Source organism: Pelodiscus sinensis, chromosome 20, assembly GCF_052426305.1.
Source record: "Pelodiscus sinensis isolate ZL-2025 chromosome 20, ASM5242630v1, whole genome shotgun sequence".
Taxonomy (NCBI): Eukaryota; Metazoa; Chordata; order Testudines; family Trionychidae; genus Pelodiscus; species Pelodiscus sinensis.
Window position 1 is genome coordinate 17,331,373 of NC_143071.1, and position 12,258 is coordinate 17,343,630.

The 12,258-nt window shown below is 47.5% G+C and overlaps 2 long non-coding RNA genes across 4 annotated transcripts; both read right to left on the minus strand.

The window, feature by feature from the left end:
* Positions 1-1,967: 1,967 nt before the first annotated feature.
* Positions 1,968-4,733, minus strand: LOC149521948 (uncharacterized). 3 transcript variants are annotated; one of them, XR_016347546.1, is made up of 4 exons: positions 4,558-4,733; positions 3,146-3,729; positions 2,621-2,986; positions 1,968-2,501 (listed from the first exon to the last, which is right to left on the minus strand). It is a non-coding gene; the product is annotated as an uncharacterized LOC149521948 (long non-coding RNA). The 3 variants fall into 3 exon arrangements; XR_016347545.1 differs by having other exon boundaries at positions 1,968-2,986; positions 4,558-4,717; XR_016347547.1 differs by having other exon boundaries at positions 1,968-2,986; positions 3,331-3,729; positions 4,558-4,710.
* A 3,104-nt stretch (positions 4,734-7,837) lies between these two features.
* On the minus strand, positions 7,838-10,430 carry LOC149521949 (uncharacterized). The gene is made up of 3 exons (XR_016347551.1): positions 10,172-10,430; positions 8,760-9,343; positions 7,838-8,600 (listed from the first exon to the last, which is right to left on the minus strand). It is a non-coding gene; the product is annotated as an uncharacterized LOC149521949 (long non-coding RNA).
* Between the last annotated feature and the right edge of the window lie 1,828 nt (positions 10,431-12,258).

Sequence of the window (12,258 nt, forward strand, 5' to 3'; positions counted from 1 at the left end):
GACTGGAGAGGAGAGCAGGCTTCCACCCCCTCTCTTGGAAACGGCTGGCTGAAGGGAAGACCTTCTTACATACACCCCACCCAGTGGCTCTCCTTGGAGAAATGGGCTTCCTAGGCTGAGTTCAACCCATCCCTGAGAGAACAACCCAGCAATAACTGGGCAGACTGGAGAGGAGAGCAGGCTTCTGGCCCCAACTCTTATAAAAGGGCTGGCTGAAGGGAAGACTTTCTTGCATGCCCCCTGCCCAGTGACTCCCCTTGGAGAAAGGCGCTGCCTGTGCTGAATTCCATGTGATTTTGTGAGCCCAGTGTGGGGGCTCAGGAAGCAGTGGCCCCACCATGGCACTGGAACGGTTGCTTTGGGTTCACTGACCTCATTTGCAGAGCCACCAATCCAAGGTGTGTCCAAAGGCCCTACACTAGGGCATTCTGGGACAGGACCATGGTACCGGTGCCCCTGGGCTTCCTGCTTCCAGGGCACCTGGCCAGTTTCCCTTCATCCCTTGGGGCCATGCACATGCTTGTCCCCCTCTGGGGATGAAGGGACATTCTCTCCCGCCCTGGGGCCCTGCTGGGCTGAGAGAGCCATGTGGGGGATCATGCTGGATATGCATGGGGGTGGGGCAGCACTCCCAGGCAGATCTCTGACCTGCTGTGTTGGTGGGAGCATGGACACAGTCGAGGGGCACAGGATGAGTCTATAGAGAATGCAAAAGATAAAAGGAGACACGTTCTCTTTGACAGATTTTATTATCTAAATGGCCCAAAGGGCTGGTCCTTGCTCAATGCCCCAGAGGAAGGCGAAAAACCTCCAGAGTCTCTGGCCAATCTGCTCTGGAGGAAAATTCCTTCCTGACCCCAAATATGGCGATCGGTTTCACCCTGTGCATGCGAGCAAGGACCCACTGGTCCCTATAAATACATACCCTGTCTTGGCAGGCCCTGGTCTGTGTCTCAGTATTAACCAATCTCCAGGGCTTTCCTCTTCTCCCATGTAGCCCCCTTCTTGCATCTCAACTGATGGAACCCGCTGTTCTCTTAGCCTATAGATGCCCCATGCAAGTTTTGAACATTGGTTCTTGAAAGCTGTCCACACGGGATGTTTTTCTTTCCTCTGAAAATACAACCACAGCCACTGAATTGCACTCAGGGATAAGCAGGTTCCTCACCTCTTGACAAAGATGCATCCTCTGGTGTCAGCCATCACACTTGACACCTCTCAGACCCTGAGATGTGTGATCACCTGTAACAAACTCATTGGGACAACATAAGTTAGCAATTTTGTGGAGCTGATTGCACATTTGTTAGGCTTGTCACATGCTTCTCTTACCTCTCCTCAGATCCAATTCTGTGGCTCTGTTGAATGGAGTGTGTGGATTTTCCTATCATGAGAGAACCAATTGTCCTTCCAGGTGATAGGAATGGCTTTGAGCCATTCATTGGTGCTGGAAAATCTCAGCATCTGTAACCCTGATCTCCTGAAAAGGTAAATCTGCTTTGCAAGTTAGTTCTCGAAAAGCCCAGCCATGGCTGTAGGGGTCAAAGTTGGACAAGGAATGTGGTTGCTCATTGGTTTTATGGTCCCAAAAATGTTGCCAAAGGGAACAGATTGTCAAGCACCTTGTACAACCGAACCACAAACACTCACCTCCTTGTTGGTCTGCCACATTGTGGGTCTGAAACACGCTGGTCTTAGTTTTAGTCACTGAAGGCAACTTTTACTTCCTCTCGGCAGGTTTGACCACGTCTTCCTTTTTTTAAATAATGCAATGCCTTATAGTCTCTGTGAGGTCCAATCAGCTGCATTTCTGTGACCTGAAAAGGAAATCCAGATCCATTAATTCCTTCTCTAGTGTTCTGAGGTGAGTTCCTTACCTCTTGGCTGCAGTGAAGGATCTTTTAGGAACTCCCTGAAGCTTTCTCACCCTCGGAGTTCAAATCAGCTGCATTTCCCACATCTGAAAAAATGAGAGTTTTTTTGTTACCAACTGATATGCCTGGCTCAGCTCATTCCAATTGCATTAATCCCTTCTAGAGCACAATAGTCCTCTGGCCTCCTTCCATCTGGAGATAGGTGATCAGTGAGGGCCAGTTTGATCGATTGATTTGGTGTCTAAATGTGGCTTTAGCACCAGACTCATCTGACAACTAGGAAAACTGAAATGCTCACCTCAGTCTGTTATGAGCTGCTGAATTGGTTCCAATTCAGATTTACAACTAGCAGACCTGTTTGAAGTAACAGACCTTTAATTCCTTGTTACTAATCCCAGATGCTGTCATTTCCTCCATGGATTGAACACCGGAAAATTTTGTCTTTTGCTTTTCATATTCTCATGTAAGGTCAACAGCCAGTTCTTCTACCTGAAAGTGAAATTGTCACTGCTTGATATGCACATGGCTATGTGGAGTCTGGTATTTCTTACCTCTTGTGGAGGAAAGCCAATTCCCCTTCCTTCTTCCTGGTAGGAATAACTTCCCTTTCACATTTCAAATCAGGAAAACCTGCAGTAAACAATGTCTTAAAGATTTTTATTTTGTATTATGACTCATTACCAGCTATGAAGAGCTTTCGATGGAGACTCTCCCTTAGCACGTAGATCATTAGGCTTTTCAATGCTCACCTCCTTCTCATGGAGTTCTACCACATGGCTTTGATTCTTGGATGCTTATGGCCAGCTACATAGGTTAAAACTTGAAGCCAAAAATTGGCACATTTTTGATTTTTTCTCGACTAGAAGGAAAACATACTTTTCTTCCCTATGGACAGGTGTAGCCCTTAAGTTCCGCTGCCTCCTATCTTCCTCTCTTCAATGGTAAGACCTTCATTTCACCTAAAAATAGAAATGGAAACTTTTATTCCTGGCCCTGCACTCTGAGGAGATGAATTCCTTACCTCTTGATAGACATGATCAGTTCCACTGATTTCCTCTTTCCTCTGATCCATAGGCAAGAATGATCAATCCTGCAATCAGTGGATTAACTCATCTCTGGAAATGGAAGAGAAGGTTATGTTGCAATTAGTTTTATTTTTGTATGAAATAACATAACTGCTACTGCCTTGTAGGAACAATCCACAGCACTATCTGGAAAGGAAAAAGGAGGTGCTATTACTATAACTGGTTAGAATTGCCAGCTACTTTCCTTACGTCTGAAGAAGCAGCTCCCAGTTTTTGTTCCAGTGTTCTGTACAGCAGCTGCTTGTGTCCTTGTGTGTGTCAACTTCCCTTCTTTAGAGACATGCAGATTTCATCAGTTACTGTTTCTTCCACCTGTGAATATGACCAGAACCATTGACTGTTGTGGGCAATGGAATGTGTAATATATTTCTTACCTTCCAAAAGCGATGGATCAGTTAGGTCAGGTAATTCCTTCCTGGAAACTGCATCCTTCCATCTCAAAATTGGTCCTGCTGCAAAGAGGTGTTTGACAGACAGTAGTTTAGTCAGGAAACAAATGTGAATGATTTGTCCTTGGATTAATTTGGGAAGAGTGAGTAAAATACATACCTTCTGTGGCATGACCTGTTGTGTTGGTTCTTTTGTTTGTTTCTCTCTGTACAATCAGTTGTATTGCTTAAAATCTAGTGGGCATACATTACTATTTCCTTATCTTTGAATGGAGCAAGTCGATAATTCTCCAACCTTTCACCACTTATGTTCTGTACATTGCTTTATACTTACAAAACTTGCTAGTAGCCTTTGACAACAAAAGATGGATTCACGCCCTTCACCTGAAAGTAGAGTCAGGTTGGTTAGTTTCCTCTCCATTGCTATGAGAAGGTGAATCCCTCTCTTCTCGATAAGAAGACTCATTTTCTCTTTTTACGTCTTAAGTGGTACAATAGGCGCTTCTGACAGAATAGCTGCATGATCACATCAGCAGAACCAGGTCGTTGTAATGTCATCTCTGGAAAGGTGATGGCACCTCTCAGCAATGGCCACTTGTACCCTTGTACCCTGTGTGTCTTGTATAAATGCAACTTGTTTTGCTGCTGACTTGGCAAAGGCAGTCAGGCTTCCACATGGTCCTAAAGGAATTATCCAAAATTTCCCCTTTCATCCACTTCTTCCGTGCCTCTCCTCCTGTCTCTTCCCTTGTAGCCTCTTTGCCTGCCCCTTTCTCTCATCTCTCCTCTCTGTCCCTTCCGCACCTCTCTGGTGTTTGTTTCTTACCTAGTCTAATTTTCCCCCCTCCTCCCTTGTTGATACCTTCCCCTACCCACCAGCCTTGGCCCTGCTTTGTCCTGCTGTGTCTCCTTCCCTTCTTTAGTAGAGGAGGCAACTGGGCCCTGGAAGACCCTGCACCTTTTCCGTAGTCCCCATCTTTAGTCCCACTGGCAGTAGCCATGTGCTCCGCATGGCATTCTGGTGTGAAATGCTGCAGCCCCCGGTGACTGGCCTAATAAAATCGCTTCATCACAACCAACTCCTGGGTCATTGTCCCCCCCTTTCTCCTTATTTGGGCAGTGAGCAAATTGGCCCGCCCCAAATCCCTGCCAGAGGAGCTGTAGGGGGAGGGCTCAGTCTGGCTCTAAAAACTCAGAAATTCGTCAACTTACACTTCAGATCTGGTCACCAGCTGGGCTCTGCTTGTGCCAGGCTCATGGCCAGCTCCTTCCCTGTGATTTGGATGGAGTGGGACTTATTCAGCCCTTGCCTGTGAAGGCTTATGCCTGGGTCTCTTCCCAGTGTGTCTCTGTCTCTGTTGGTTTCAGTTACTGCCCTTATGACGGAATGTTCCGCCTCCGTCACAATGGGCCCATTCTGAGCAGAGCTGAGTTCTTCCATCTCCCTTGGGAACCAGTAGGAGCTGTGGGTGCCCGGCCCCCTCTTAGGACAATCCACATTGGCTGTGTCTCATGGTGTTGCACCATCAGTGCCATGTGGTATCCTCCCTCCTCTATTATAGGCTGATCACTGCAGAATGTGCCACACACCAGGGGAGGCAGGGTTAGCTGGTGAGGGGTGGATACCAGACCCCTCACACACCCTTCTATGGTGCAGGGACCTCTGAAACAATGACACCTGTTGTGGGTTGCTTGTGTGTGTTGTGTTGTCACAGCTCTAGCCAGGTAGCTAGGCCAGCAGATCAAACTGCCCAAAAGATGACCGAGTTGGTTAGGTGGGCAAAGGCTCTTGACCAGGTTTCTTGTTTACAAAGCACAGCTCGGGCAGCAGCAGGGCTCTGTGTGGCTGAGGGGCAGTGGAAAGACGTATCTTCTGTGACCGCTCTTTTATACACAGATATGAACAAGTAACATATTACTGGACACCTACTTAAGCTGTGTGTAGGTTACTGGACAGGCTGCTGAGACAGAGCCGGCTAAAGCTGTGGGCTGACCGGGCTACTGCCCAGGGCGCCCCATTGTAGGAGGCGCCGCGTGGGGCTGCTGGGCTGGGCGGGGTCAGCACTGCGCATGCGCCGGTCGCCCATGGGCGGGGCCGTGCATGTGCTGTCCACTGGGGGCGGGGCCACACATGCACTGTGTGCCCAGGGGCGGGGCCACGCATGCATTGCACTCCTGGGAGCGGCGCCTCGTTCCCAGGGACCAGGACGCAAGACTGTCTCGGGCCCGTCCTGTGCTGAGGTGGATCAGTTCGGAGGTAGCTCTGAGATGGTGGTGGGACAGGGACAGGGACGGGGAGAGTGTGATGTGCCTGTGTATGTCCAGGGAACAGAGAACAGACAGAGTCCAGTTGCTGAGGTTGAAACAGCAAATGCTCCAGAGTCTGGAAACCAGGAGGCTCCACTCCCAGCAGTGTCTCTAGTCTCATGTGTAAACAAAGAAGCGGGGCCAAATTTGTCCACTGGCTGAATAAGGGAAGCTTCTCTGCCAACTGGCTGAAGGCCTTGGGACTAGCTGGCTCCTAGAATAATTTTCACTTCTATAGTGTGATATGGTCTTTGGGAATCATAGAACACTTGGCCCATTGGCCAACACCTTTGCTAGCTCACTGAGCTTAACCCCTTAGTCACTTGGGCTGTGTCCAGATTCAGGGGTTTTTTTCGAAAAAAGTAGCCTTTTTTCGAAAAAACTTCACCTGCGTCTAGACTGCAGCCGCGTTCTTTCGAAATTAAATCGAAAGAACGCGGCTTTTCTTTCGACGGCGGTAAACCTCATTGCACGAGGAAGAACGCCTTCTTTCGAAAGTTCCTCTTTTGAAAGAAGGCGTTCTTGAATGTAAATAGGGCTTCTTCGAAAGAGAGCATCCAGACTCACTGGGTGCTTTCTTTCAAAAAAGCAAGACGCTTTTTCGAAAGTTCCGCGTGCAGTCTAGACGCTCTCTTTCGAAAGAGGCTCTTTCGAAAGTATCTTTCGAAAGAGGCTTGCAGTCTCGACATAGCCTTGGTGCTAGTTAGCACTTCTCCTGTTCATTACAGCATCCTGCAACTAAAATGGATCATTCAGACAAACTCTCTCTCTCTTCTTTATGCATTGAAAACATAACCCAATGCCCTATGCAGACACAGAGCACACACTGGTGTGGTACATACCCTGTCTTGGCAGGCCCTGGTCTGTGTCTCAGTATTAACCAATCTCCAGGGCTTTCCTCTTCTCCCATGTAGCCCCCTTCTTGCATCTCAACTGATGAAACCCGCTGTTCTCTTAGCCTATAGATGCCCCATGCAAGTTTTGAACATTGGTTCTTGAAAGCTGTCCACACGGGATGTTTTTCTTTCCTCTGAAAATACAACCACAGCCACTGAATTGCACTCAGGGATAAGCAGGTTCCTCACCTCTTGACAAAGATGCATCCTCTGGTGTCAGCCATCACACTTGACACCTCTCAGACCCTGACATGTGTGGTCACCTGTAACAAACTCATTGGGACAACATAAGTTAGCAATTTTGTGGAGCTGATTGCACATTTGTTAGGCTTGTCACATGCTTCTCTTACCTCTCCTCAGATCCAATTCTGTGGCTCTGTTGAATGGTGTGTGTGGATTTTCCTATCATGAGAGAACCAATTGTCCTTCCAGGTGATAGGAATGGCTTTGAGCCATTCATTGGTGCTGGAAAATCTGAGCATCTGTAACCCTGATCTCCTGAAAAGGTAAATCTGCTTTGCAAAGTAGTTCTCGAAAAGCCCAGCCATGGCTGTAGGGGTCAAATTTGGACAAGGAATGTGGTTGCTCATTGGTTTTATGGTCCCAGAAATGTTGCCAAAGGGAACAGATTGTCAAGCACCTTGTACAACAGAACCACAAACACTCACCTCCTTGTCGGTCTGCCACATTGTGGGTCTGAAACACGCTGGTCTTAGTTTTAGTCACTGAAGGCAACTTTTACTTCCTCTCGGCAGGTTTGACCACGTCTTCCTTTTTTTAAATAATGCAATGCCTTATAGCTATCAGTCTCTGTGAGGCCCAGTCAGCTGCATTTCTGTGACCTGAAAAGGAAATCCAGATCCATTAATTCCTTCTCTAGTGTTCTGAGGTGAGTTCCTTACCTCTTGGCTACAGTGAAGGATCTTTTAGGAACTTCCTGAAGCTTTCTCACCCTCGGAGTTCAAATCAGCTGCATTTCCCACATCTGAAAAAATGAGAGAATCCATTCATTTCCACTTAAATGTTCAAAAATGAGAGTTTTTTTGTTACCAACTGATATGCCTGGCTCAGCTCATTCCAATTGCATTAATCCCTTCTAGAGCACAATAGTCCTCTGGCCTCCTTCCATCTGGAGATAGGTGATCAGTGAGTGCCAGTTTGATCGATTGATTTGGTGTCTAAATGTGGCTTTAGCACCAGACTCATCTGACAACTAGGAAAACTGAAATGCTCACCTCAGTCTGTTATGAGCTGCTGAATTGGTTCCAATTCAGATTTACAACTAGCAGACCTGTTTGAAGTAACAGACCTTTAATTCCTTGTTACTAATCCCAGATGCTGTCATTTCCTCCATGGATTGAACACCGGAAAATTTTGTCTTTTGCTTTTCATATTCTCATGTAAGGTCAACAGCCAGTTCTTCTACCTGAAAGTGAAATTGACACTGCTTGATATGCACATGGCTATGTGGAGTCTGGTATTTCTTACCTCTTGTGGAGGAAAGCCAATTCCCCTTCCTTCTTCCTGGTAGGAATAACTTCCCTTTCACATTTCAAATCAGGAAAACCTGCAGTAAACAATGTCTTAAAGATTTTTATTTTGTATTATGACTCATTACCAGCTATGAAGAGCTTTCGATGGAGACTCTCCCTTAGCACGTAGATCATTAGGCTTTTCAATGCTCACCTCCTTCTCATGGAGTTCTACCACATGGCTTTGATTCTTGGATGCTTATGGCCAGCTACATAGGTTAAAACTTGAAGCCAAAAATTGGCACATTTTTGATTTTTTCTCGACTAGAAGGAAAACATACTTTTCTTCCCTATGGACAGGTGTAGCCCTTAAGTTCCGCTGCCTCCTATCTTCCTCTCTTCAATGGTAAGACCTTCATTTCACCTAAAAATAGAAATGGAAACTTTTATTCCTGGCCCTGCACTCTGAGGAGATGAATTCCTTACCTCTTGATAGACATGATCAGTTCCACTGATTTCCTCTTTCCTCTGATCCATAGGCAAGAATGATCAATCCTGCAATCAGTGGATTAACTCATCTCTGGAAATGGAAGAGAAGGTTATGTTGCAATTAGTTTTATTTTTGTATGAAATAACATAACTGCTACTGCCTTGTAGGAACAATCCACAGCACTATCTGGAAAGGAAAAAGGAGGTGCTATTACTATAACTGGTTAGAATTGCCAGCTGCTTTCCTTACGTCTGAAGAAGCAGCTCCCAGTTTTTGTTCCAGTGTTCTGTACAGCAGCTGCTTGTGTCCTTGTGTGTGTCAACTTCCCTTCTTTAGAGACATGCAGATTTCATCAGTTACTGTTTCTTCCACCTGTGAATATGACCAGAACCATTGACTGTTGTGGGCAATGGAATGTGTAATATATTTCTTACCTTCCAAAAGCGATGGATCAGTTAGGTCAGGTAATTCCTTCCTGGAAACTGCATCCTTCCATCTCAAAATTGGTCCTGCTGCAAAGAGGTGTTTGACAGACAGTAGTTTAGTCAGGAAACAAATGTGAATGATTTGTCCTTGGATTAATTTGGGAAGAGTGAGTAAAATACATACCTTCTGTGGCATGACCTGTTGTGTTGGTTCTTTTGTTTGTTTCTCTCTGTACAATCAGTTGTATTGCTTAAAATCTAGTGGGCATACATTACTATTTCCTTATCTTTGAATGGAGCAAGTCGATAATTCTCCAACCTTTCACCACTTATGTTCTGTACATTGCTTTATACTTACAAAACTTGCTAGTAGCCTTTGACAACAAAAGATGGATTCACGCCCTTCACCTGAAAGTAGAGTCAGGTTGGTTAGTTTCCTCTCCATTGCTATGAGAAGGTGAATCCCTCTCTTCTCGATAAGAAGACTCATTTTCTCTTTTTACGTCTTAAGTGGTACAATAGGCGCTTCTGACAGAATAGCTGCATGATCACATCAGCAGAACCAGGTCGTTGTAATGTCATCTCTGGAAAGGTGATGGCACCTCTCAGCAATGGCCACTTGTACCCTTGTACCCTGTGTGTCTTGTATAAATGCAACTTGTTTTGCTGCTGACTTGGCAAAGGCAGTCAGGGTTCCACATGGTCCTAAAGGAATTATCCAAAATTTCCCCTTTCATCCACTTCTTCCGTGCCTCTCCTCCTGTCTCTTCCCTTGTAGCCTCTTTGCCTGCCCCTTTCTCTCATCTCTCCTCTCTGTCCCTTCCGCACCTCTCTGGTGTTTGTTTCTTACCTAGTCTAATTTTCCCCCCTCCTCCCTTGTTGATACCTTCCCCTACCCACCAGCCTTGGCCCTGCTTTGTCCTGCTGTGTCTCCTTCCCTTCTTTAGTAGAGGAGGCAACTGGGCCCTGGAAGACCCTGCACGTTTTCCATAGTCCCCATCTTTAGTCCCACTGGCAGTAGCCATGTGCTCTGTGTGGCATTCTGGTGTGAAATGCTGCAGCCCCCGGTGACTGACCTAATAAAATCGCTGCATCACAACCAACTCCTGGGTCATTGTCCCCCCCTTTCTCCTTATTTGGGCATTGAGCAAATTGGCCAGCCCCAAATCCCTGCCAGGGGAGCTGTAGGGGGAGGGCTCAGTCTGGCTCTAAAAACTCGGAAATTCGTCAGCTTACACTTCAGATCTGGTCACCAGCTGGGCTCTGCTTGTGCCAGGCTCATGGCCAGCTCCTTCCCTGTGATTTGGATGGAGTGGGACTTATTCAGCCCTTGCCTGTGAAGGCTTATGCCTGGGTCTCTTCCCAGTCTGTCTCTGTCTCTGTTGGTTTCAGTTACTGCCCTTATGACGGAATGTTCTGCTTCCGTCACAATGGGCCCATTCTGAGCAGAGCTGAGTTCTTCCATCTCCCTTGGGAACCAGTAGGAGCTGTGGGTGCCCGGCCCCCTCTTAGGACAATCCACATTGGCTGTGTCTCATGGTGTTGCACCATCAGTGCCATGTGGTATCCTCCCTCCTCTATTATAGGCTGATCACTGCAGAATGTGCCACACACCAGGGGAGGCAGGGTTAGCTGGTGAGGGGTGGATACCAGAACCCTTCTATGGTGCAGGGGCCTCTGAAACAATGACACCTGTTGTGGGTTGCTTGTGTGTGTTGTGTTGTTGTCACAGCTCTAGCCAGGTAGCTAGGCCAGCAGATCAAACTGCCCAAAAGATGACCGAGTTGGTTAGGTGGGCAAAGGCTCTTGACCAGGTTTCTTGTTTACAAAGCACAGCTCGGTCAGCAGCAGGGCTCTGTGTGGCTGAGGGGCAGTGGAAAGACGTATCTTCTGTGACCGCTCTTTTATACACAGATATGAACGAGTAACATATTACTGTACACCTACTTAAGCTGTGTGTAGGTTACTGGACAGGCTGCTGAGACAGAGCCGGCTAAAGCTATGGGCTGACCGGGCTACCGCCCAGGGCGCCCCATTGTAGGGGGCGCTGCGTGGGGCTGCTGGGCTGGGCGGGGTCAGCACTGCGCATGCACCGGTCGCCTGTGGGCGGGGCTGTGCTGTCCTCCGGTGGCGGGGCCACACATGCACTGTGTGCCCAGGGGCGGGGCCAAGCATGCATTGCACTCCTGGGAGCGGCGCCTCGTTCCCGGGGCCCAGGGCGCAAGACTGTCTCGGGCCCGTCCTGTGCTGAGGTGGATCAGTTCGGAGGTAGCTCTGAGATGGTGGTGGGACAGGGACAGGGACGGGGAGAGTGTGATGTGCCTGTGTATGTCCAGGGAACAGAGAACAGAGTCCAGTTGCTGAGATTGAAACAGCAAATGCTCCAGAGTCTGGAAACCAGGAGGCTCCACTCCCAGCAGTGTCTCTAGTCTCATGTGAAAACAAAGAAGCGGGGCCAAATTTGTCCACTGGCTGAATAAGGGAAGCTTCTCCGCCAACTGGCTGAAGGCCTTGGGACTAGCTGGCTCCTAGAATAATTTTCACTTCTATGGTGTGATATGGTCTTTGGGAATCATAGAACACTTGGCCCATTGGCCAACCCCTTTGCTAGCTCACTTAGCTTAACCCCTTAGTCACTTGGGCTGTGTCCAGACTCAGGGTTTTTTTCGAAAAAAGTAGCCTTTTTTCGAAAAAACTTCACCTGCGTCTAGACTGCAGCCGCGTTCTTTCGAAATTAAATCGAAAGAACGCGGCTTTTCTTTCGACGGCGGTAAACCTCATTGCACGAGGAAGAACGCCTTCTTTCGAAAGTTCCTCTTTGGAAAGAAGGCGTTCTTGAATGTAAATAGGGCTTCTTCGAAAGAGAGCATCCAGACTCACTGGGTGCTTTCTTTCAAAAAAGCAAGCCGCTTTTTCGAAAGTTCCGCGTGCAGTCTAGACGCTCTCTTTCAAAAGAGGCTCTTTCGAAAGTATCTTTCGAAAGAGGCTTGCAGTCTAGACATAGCCTTGGTGCTGGTTAGCACTTCTCCTGTTCATTACAGCATCCTGCAACTAAAATGGATCATTCAGACAAACTCTCTCTCTCTTCTTTATGTATTGAAAACATAACCCAATGCCCTATGCAGACACAGAGCACACACTGGTGTGGTACATACCCTGTCTTGGCAGGCCCTGGTCTGTGTCTCAGTATTAACCAATCTCCAGGGCTTTCCTCTTCTCCCATGTAGCCCCCTTCTTGCATCTCAACTGATGAAACCCGCTGTTCTCTTAGCCTATAGATGCCCCATGCAAGTTTTGAACATTGGTTCTTGAAAGCTGTCCAC